The following is a 7,806-nucleotide window of genomic DNA, read 5'->3' as shown; positions in this document are numbered from 1 at the left end:
TGCACTCAGCTCTCAATATGGACTTGGGCAGTACATTTCATCATGAATCCTATGGAATTGCAGTTGGTCAGTTTGTTGATCATATTGCCTAAATCTTTAAAGTTGATTATCTTTACAACATTGTTGTCTTGTATAATTTGTCCCCCTGGTTCTGCTCACTTCATTTTGTATCAATTCATGTAAGTCTTCCCAGGCTTTTCTCAAATTTCATTCATCATTCCTTATGGGATGATAGTATTCTATTACATTTGCACACTGTGACTTTTTTCAGAGCACTAGAGTCAGGAAGGCCTAGATTCCACTTTGTACCTCTGATATTGACTGGCTATGTGATCATGCATGTGAGATACTTCTGTAAAATCGGGGAATTTGTTGGCCTTTCTTTCAGCTCTATATCTATCTAAATCTAAATTATTATTTATAAAATAAAATGTAGCTTCCTTGCCCTGGTATTCAGGAACCTTAATAACCTGTCCCTACCTTAAACTCTCCAAATATATTTTGCAGTGCTTGTTTACATGAACCATTATTTCCAGCTCAATTATTCCATTTACCACTACTGCCTACATACAACACTGTCATTTGCATTTATTACTCTGAGAAAAAGGGGCCTTCCATCCCCTTCACCAGAAACACCAATTGCTACCTATGGGCAAGTAAAGACAAGAATCTTAGGAAGAAGAGGCCCCAGCCCCAAGACCACAAAGCCATTGTCAAGCTGAACAACCCTTCTGGGTAAGAGGAATGCCATACTCTCCACCACCAACAGCAACTACCAATTAGTTGCCAGTAACAGTCTAAGAGTCCTCCTAGACAAACTGCCTGGCTTTGACAATCCCCCATCCATCCATCACACAGGGAAACAACCCTTATGGACATATGAGCCAGTTGTCCTTTTCATGGTACTGTTATGGTCCACCCCTTCAGTAGCCACAGCTAATGAAGGGCCACAAAAGATTTCCAAAGCCCATGTCCTTGTTTCCATCAAATGCTTCAATATTAGTAAGTGAAGTAGAGTTAGTACTGGAAATGACATGACCTTCTGCCTTGTCACTGTAGCCTAAGGCCCACTGGAGCTTTCCTGAAGACTTGAATGTAAGATCTCTTGTGTGAGCTCTTTGAGGGCAGGGAAGAACTGGCTTTGCACACAGTAGATACAAAATAAATGTTGTTTGGTTTTTCATTTATTCCATTATTTTCAAGAAGTCACTAGTTAAACCATGTACTGGATGACAGAAGGGATTTCAGAAAGTTCCTTTTGCTAGCAGAGTGATTGGCACACAAAAGGTTTGCACACATGATATATGGATGGCATGTGTGCACAAGAAGCTTAAAATGGCAAATTTTGAAGACAGGAATCATTTTGTATGATTATTCTCTGCTAATGCAGTGCCTGAACTGTCAGGATAGAGGCTCAATAGGAGGTTTCTTTGTTTTGTTTCAAACTGAATTGAATAGAACAGAGATTATTTTCTATCTCCTAGGGTACATAAGGACAGACCTGGGCATGTAGGGAAGGCTCGGCTAACACATTATGAAATGATCACTAAGTAGCTGAGGAACCATCAAAATGATGGCTCCTACTGCTAATAGAAGGGACATGGTGACATTGCTGTGAAGGGAATATCTTAAATAGAAAAAATGAGAAGAATGTTGTGCTGTCAAGTTCAAATGCTAACATGGAGCTAGCAGATCATGTCTACACAGACAGAGTCTGATACAGTACACATTGGTATTTCCCTCCAAGTGGCAGCAGCAGCAAATGCATGGGCCCTTCTCTCCTCATATGTTGACTGGATGTTCATTCACATACCCCTCTATCTGGGCTGATTAATCATATGTATACACACTCATGTGATACATATACACAATATATACACATGCCTGTGGATATATGTATGTATACATACACATCTGTGTGTGTGGGTGTTTATATGTATGTGTATGTGTGTATACATGCAAACACAAAATCCACAATCCATCCAAGATAAGGTGAAACAATTGGGACCTCAGATGACATGTGATTTTCATACACACACGTGAGCATATAGGTTCATAGGTAGTGTACATGTGTATATTTTGCTTTGTTGTTCAGTTGTTTCAGTCAGATTTGACTCTTCATGAACCTATTTGGGATTTTATTGGCACAGATACTGGAGCAGTTTCCCATTTCCTTCTCCAAATCATTTTTGCAGATGAAGAAACTGAGATAAACAGGGTTGTGACTTACCTAAGGTCGCACAGTTAATAAGCGTCTGAAGTCAGATTTGAATTCAGGTTTTCTTGACTCCTACTCTATCCACTCTCCCTGTATGTGCATATACACACAGACATACTCATATATATACATATATATGTATATTCACAGCTTTACTTTAAAAAATTGATCTTCATTACCACTTGTAATGTTAAACTTTCTCTACAGTATTTATCTTTTTTTTTAAGTAAACAAGAGGGGAGAGGGGCACATTCCAGGGATATGGTGACCTTGGGATTCATGGGAATTCAGAGCATTTTCAGTAACAAAAAGAAAGCTATTACTTTTTCAAAACAGGATATGTGCATGGAGATCACTTGGTTTCATCTCAGTCCCACCAAAATCCCAGAGAAAGGTACCAAGTCATCAAATGCAGAACTAAAAGTGACCTGAGAGGAGGTCATTGTCTCTATCCAGCCAGCTGTTCTCATCTATGCTCAAAAGTTGCATTCCATTTCCTTATGTCTATGTGGCAGCCAGGGGGCAGAAGGCATGATGAGTAGAACTAGTCTTCAAGTCAGGAGGATCTGGATTCAAATCCCACCTCTGACACAACCAGGCTACATGGGCCTGGTAAGAGAACTTAGCCTCTCAGTGAAGGGCTCATCTGCATTGGCAGAGGGATATTCCCTTCCTGGAAATTCTCTGTAATGATGTAATCACAAGTGTAGTTCTTATCCCTTCTTTGACATATATTGTCTATTTACTGACCCATGTGCATGTGCACCCCTCACTGCCCCCAACTAGAAGGTAAGTTCCAGATGGCAAGAGTGATTTTGGTTTTCTTTATGGAGCTCTTTTTTTAGATACACATTAGAATGAGACTCAGAGGACACAGTAATGGTACAGTCAAGACTAGAACCCAAGTCATTCCATTGTCAAGGCAGTGGTCTTGCTGAGATTCCCTGCTTTCTCTCCCATCCAGCCACTGGTGGGCACAATTCTGTTTCACATTATGGTCAATTTTGAGGGAGGGTAGGAAGAATGTTGGGGAAGGAAATATCCGAATATTCCAGTATTTTTGCCAATAAAAGCCCAAAAGGTGTAACCAAGTGTCAGAATGACTGAAAGGACTGAACAACAACAAAGGAAAGAATGCTGAACTTAGTCTCCAGTACTGTGTCTGAATGGCTGCTCTGCCATTTAATCCCTGTCTCTTCAGCCCAGGCAGTCTCACTGGGCCTTGTATTCCCCAAATATACAGTGAATGGTCTGGACTCAATGACTTTGAAGCATCCTTCTGCCTCTGGCTCTGTGATGCTATGATCAGGATTTAATGACCCACCCAGACAAAGCATAGCATGTAGACAAGCATGACATCAATTCCTCCTTGCAAATATTCTGTGAGTCACCAAAGACTATCCTCCCTTCCAGGACAAAGCATAACCAGCTCCTAGCTTTATCAGTGACCACATAGGCTGACCCAGGAAATGCTAATTCCTATTATTGCATCACCCTCTTGGCATGTTAGAGCAGGGATGGACCTTTGAGAGCAGCCAGACTGATAAGGCCCCTGTGTGAACAGATCAGCACCAAGGCTAGTGCATGTCCACTGGCTGTTTCCTACCCCTCCTAATGACCTTTCCCATTTATTCCTCACTGGAAACATTGAGGCAAAGTTTGACCACTCAGCTTCCTTTAATAATAAAGGAATAAGACACTTAACAGTATCATTTACATACTTGCAAAAAAAACGAGAGTGCAAAGAGGAGTCTGTGGAGAAATATTCCTAAAGGTTTTAACAAACTATCACAAAGAACTCAACATGTGCAAAAGTCAAATCATTATCTTTCCCCAAAATTTCTTCCTATTTCAAAACACCCCAGTTTGAGGTGTTTCGAGGTGTTGTTTCGAGGAAGGGCTCTACCATCCTCCCAGTTAATGAGGCTTTCAGGCTCTCTGGAATGGCTGACTCATTCAGGCTCACCCAACATACGGGGACTGATTCCAGGGCTGGGCATTTCTACCATCATGTTTCGTGTATGCATTTCTTTCTCTCTATTCTTTACCTCTTGTCTGGGACATCACAATTGTCTCGGAAATTTTCTTCCTCTTTCACTTCTCTCTCTACTCCAGTCTCTTTCATTCAACTGTCAAAGTGATTCATTTGTCTAAAGTATCCCTTTCCCATGTCACTCCTCCTCCTTCATGACTTCCTATTACTTCATAAACCAAATGCCAAGTCATCTGATTGGTGATTCAACTTCCCATCTTCTTAGCCATGATCCCCATTCACACACTCTGGGGTTTGGCTATAATCTTCTTCATGGTCTCTCACCAAGGTTTGACATCTTCCATTTACAAGTTTGTTTGTCTTTGTTTGTGCGTTTGTTTGTGTGTTTGTGTGTCTGTTTGTGTGTCTGTTTTTTTTTATTGGCTTACCGCCCTCCTTATCTCCCTTTTACCTTTTTTCCAGTCTTAGCTCATAACCCGCCTTGTTTAGGAGGCCCTTTCCACTTCCTATCCCAGCCTGATGTCAGTGGCAATCCCTTTAAACCCTGAAGCAGGGGATTATCTTACACATCCGTGCATCTAATGTTAATTCCAATTCTAGCTCACATTTTATATGTACTCTGCTTTTACTTCCTTATTCTACTGTGTGTACACATATACCTTGTACTCAGTTATTCATATGTGTATCTCCAATTATAATAGAACTTTCTTTTGTCCTTTGGGAGTTTTTACATTTCTTTGTTTCTTTTGGCTTTCACACAATGCCTGGGACATCGTAAACTCCTAAGAAATACTTTTTGACCAACTGACTAACCATGAGCATTTAGACTGACTTCCCCCATGGTTGAGTTCAAAAATATGAACCAATAGTCATAAAAATAAGAATAGCAAACTAATAAAAACAATATGAAACATTACAGCAAGTCGCCAATGAGAAGAAAAATGGAAATCAAAACAAGATCTCACCTCCCACCTCCTAAACAATGTCAATGCTAACAAAAATATAAAAATTGACAACATTGAAGAGGGTGTGGAAAGGAAAATACTCTAACATACTTTTCTTTTTGTAGGGCAATTGGGGTTAAGTGACTTGTCCAAGGTAACATGGCTAGTTTTTTGTGTTAAGTATTTGAGGCCGGATTTGAACTCATGCCCTCCTGACTCCAGGGCCGGTGCTCTATTCACTGCACCACCTAGCCTACTTTTAATGGAGAAGGAAATTGGTCCAGATATTCTCCAAAACCACCCAGAACTATCATTAGAATGATGAAAATCTGTACCAAGAGATTTCCCAGTTCAGCACATACCTGGAGAAGGCTAAAGCCAGAAAGAAAGATTCTGAATACACTCCAATGCACATAGCAGCATTTTTCTGTGTCTGGCTCATAACAAACTATTGGAAATAAAAGTAAATCCTTTTTTAATTGTGACCTGAAGTTTTAGGGGCTTAGTAGTCAGATATATGGCAGAGTGAAGTGAGGTACATCTGGATTGGAATTCTACCTCAGATCAAGCTAATTGTGCAACCCTGATGAAGTCATTAAAATGATTGGGGCTTCACTGTCTTTACATGTAAAGTGGGGATGATTGCAGCAGTGAGGAAGTAAGTATTTGGGGGGAGGGGACTGTCTTTGGCCTTTTTGCATCCCTAGTGCTTAACACAGTGCCCGGCACACAGTAAGGGTTTAATAAACGTTTGATTGTCTCATGCATTGATTGCTTAACATATGCTCGTTCACTGTCTTCCTGAGGGGTGCTGTGAAGACTACATGAGATTAGTATATGAAAAGTGTGCTCCAAGCCTTCTAGCACTACACATTTAGCTATTATTATCAGGATTAAAGAAATATTATTGTACCATAAGAAACCATAAATACAAAGAATTAAGGCAAACATCAGAAGACCTTTCTCAACTGTAGCAAAGAGAAGCAAACAGAACCAAGAAAGCACTCTACCCAATGACTACACTAATGTCAATGAAAATACTCAAAACAAACAAAGGATTCTGAAGTTTGCTATGATGACCAAGCTTTTCCATGGCAAAGAGATGAGAAAATGCATCTCACCCTATTCTTGGCAGTACTTTTCAAAAATGATACTTTGTCCACAACGTCCATGCTTTGGCAGTTGCTGTCCCATATCCCTCCTTGCTTCTGTCTCTTAAAATCTCTGGATTCCCTTTAGAAGCAGCTTAAGCACTAGATTCTGTACAAAGTCTTTCCTGGTTCCCCAGCTGCCAAAACTGGCCCTTCTGGGGGCCTCTTTCTATTGGGTTTATATATTTCTGCAAATCTCTATGTATTTGTGTTTGCTTCACAACTTAGAATGTAAGTTCCTTGAGATAAGGGATTGTTTTTTTTTCTTTTCCTTTTGTTTATTTTTTACTTTGTATCCCTTCTACTCAGCAGATAGCGTGACCCACTTTAGGTGGTCAATAAAAGCTTGTTGACTGATTCATTGATATGTAGTTAAGAACTATGGTACCTGGACTGAATATAGGAGCAGACTTAGTTGGTGTGTCATTTAGTTTTACTCCAATGGTTTTCTTTTTCTCTTTTTTCTTTGTTTAAAATATCATTATGCTAGGTAGTATTGCAGGAAGTGATATGTTTATAAATGAAGATGATGTAAAAAAATGTGGTGAAGTATTGGAAAATTATAATATTGATAAAAAAGAAAACAGAAGGATTTGTTGAAGGAATTGTGGATTTTCAGAATGGACAAGAGTAAAAATTACCTTTACATATAATTGGAACAATAAAAATTTATCAAAAATAAAAATAAATAAAATGAGTTGTACTGCAAAAAGAATGGAAAAGAGAAGGCTCCTGAGATACATAATAGTTTCTGATAAACTCACACATGCATGAGGGAATTGATTTTTTCTGCTTAGTCCAAGGGGAAAACCAAGGAGCAATGGGTAGATGTTATGCAGATATAAACAAAGTTTTCTGTAAGGAAAACCTGTCTAACAAGCACAACTCTACAAACTTGAAATTGCTTCGTGATGACTTCCTATGTTAGCTCTTCCTGGAGGCCTTGAAACAAAGAAGAAGTTATCACTACTTTGAGTAATGGCAGGACGTGTTCTGGAAGGTATTCATTTTCAAATATTGTTAGGACTAATTGGCTTTATGGATCTCTTCCAACTGTAAGATGATAGGAATCTGAGAAGCTATAGGCAATGGAAAAAAAGGTCCAAGAAGATAATGGGACAAAAAAAGTATCCAGAACACAAGTAGGCAAAGAGGAGAGTGAACACTTACTCCTGTGATACAAAAGGGAGGAAATAGATGGTATAAGAAACACACACACACACACATACACACAAACACAATTCAAAGTGGCTAGAAGCAGGATGGACTGTCCAACAGTTTAGTAAATTTCCCCTAATTGAGGAGGAATATGAGGCTGGAAGGCCAGTTATTGGATAAGTTATAAAGGAGATTGTATTGGGTTTGTCTAAACAACCTCAAAATTTTCAGTTTTGAAATTTTGAGCCAGCACATTCCAGGGAAGAGGGCACTCGATTAAAGTCAGTGTACAGAATTCAAATACTAACTCTACTACCAACTACCCGTGATCAGTAAAACTGC

This window comes from Petaurus breviceps, unplaced genomic scaffold, assembly GCF_028583685.1.
Source record: "Petaurus breviceps papuanus isolate PSGF00001 unplaced genomic scaffold, PetGlider_PUasm1.0 173, whole genome shotgun sequence".
NCBI lineage: Eukaryota > Metazoa > Chordata > Mammalia > Diprotodontia > Petauridae > Petaurus > Petaurus breviceps.
Note: the sequence above shows the minus strand (reverse complement) of the source record.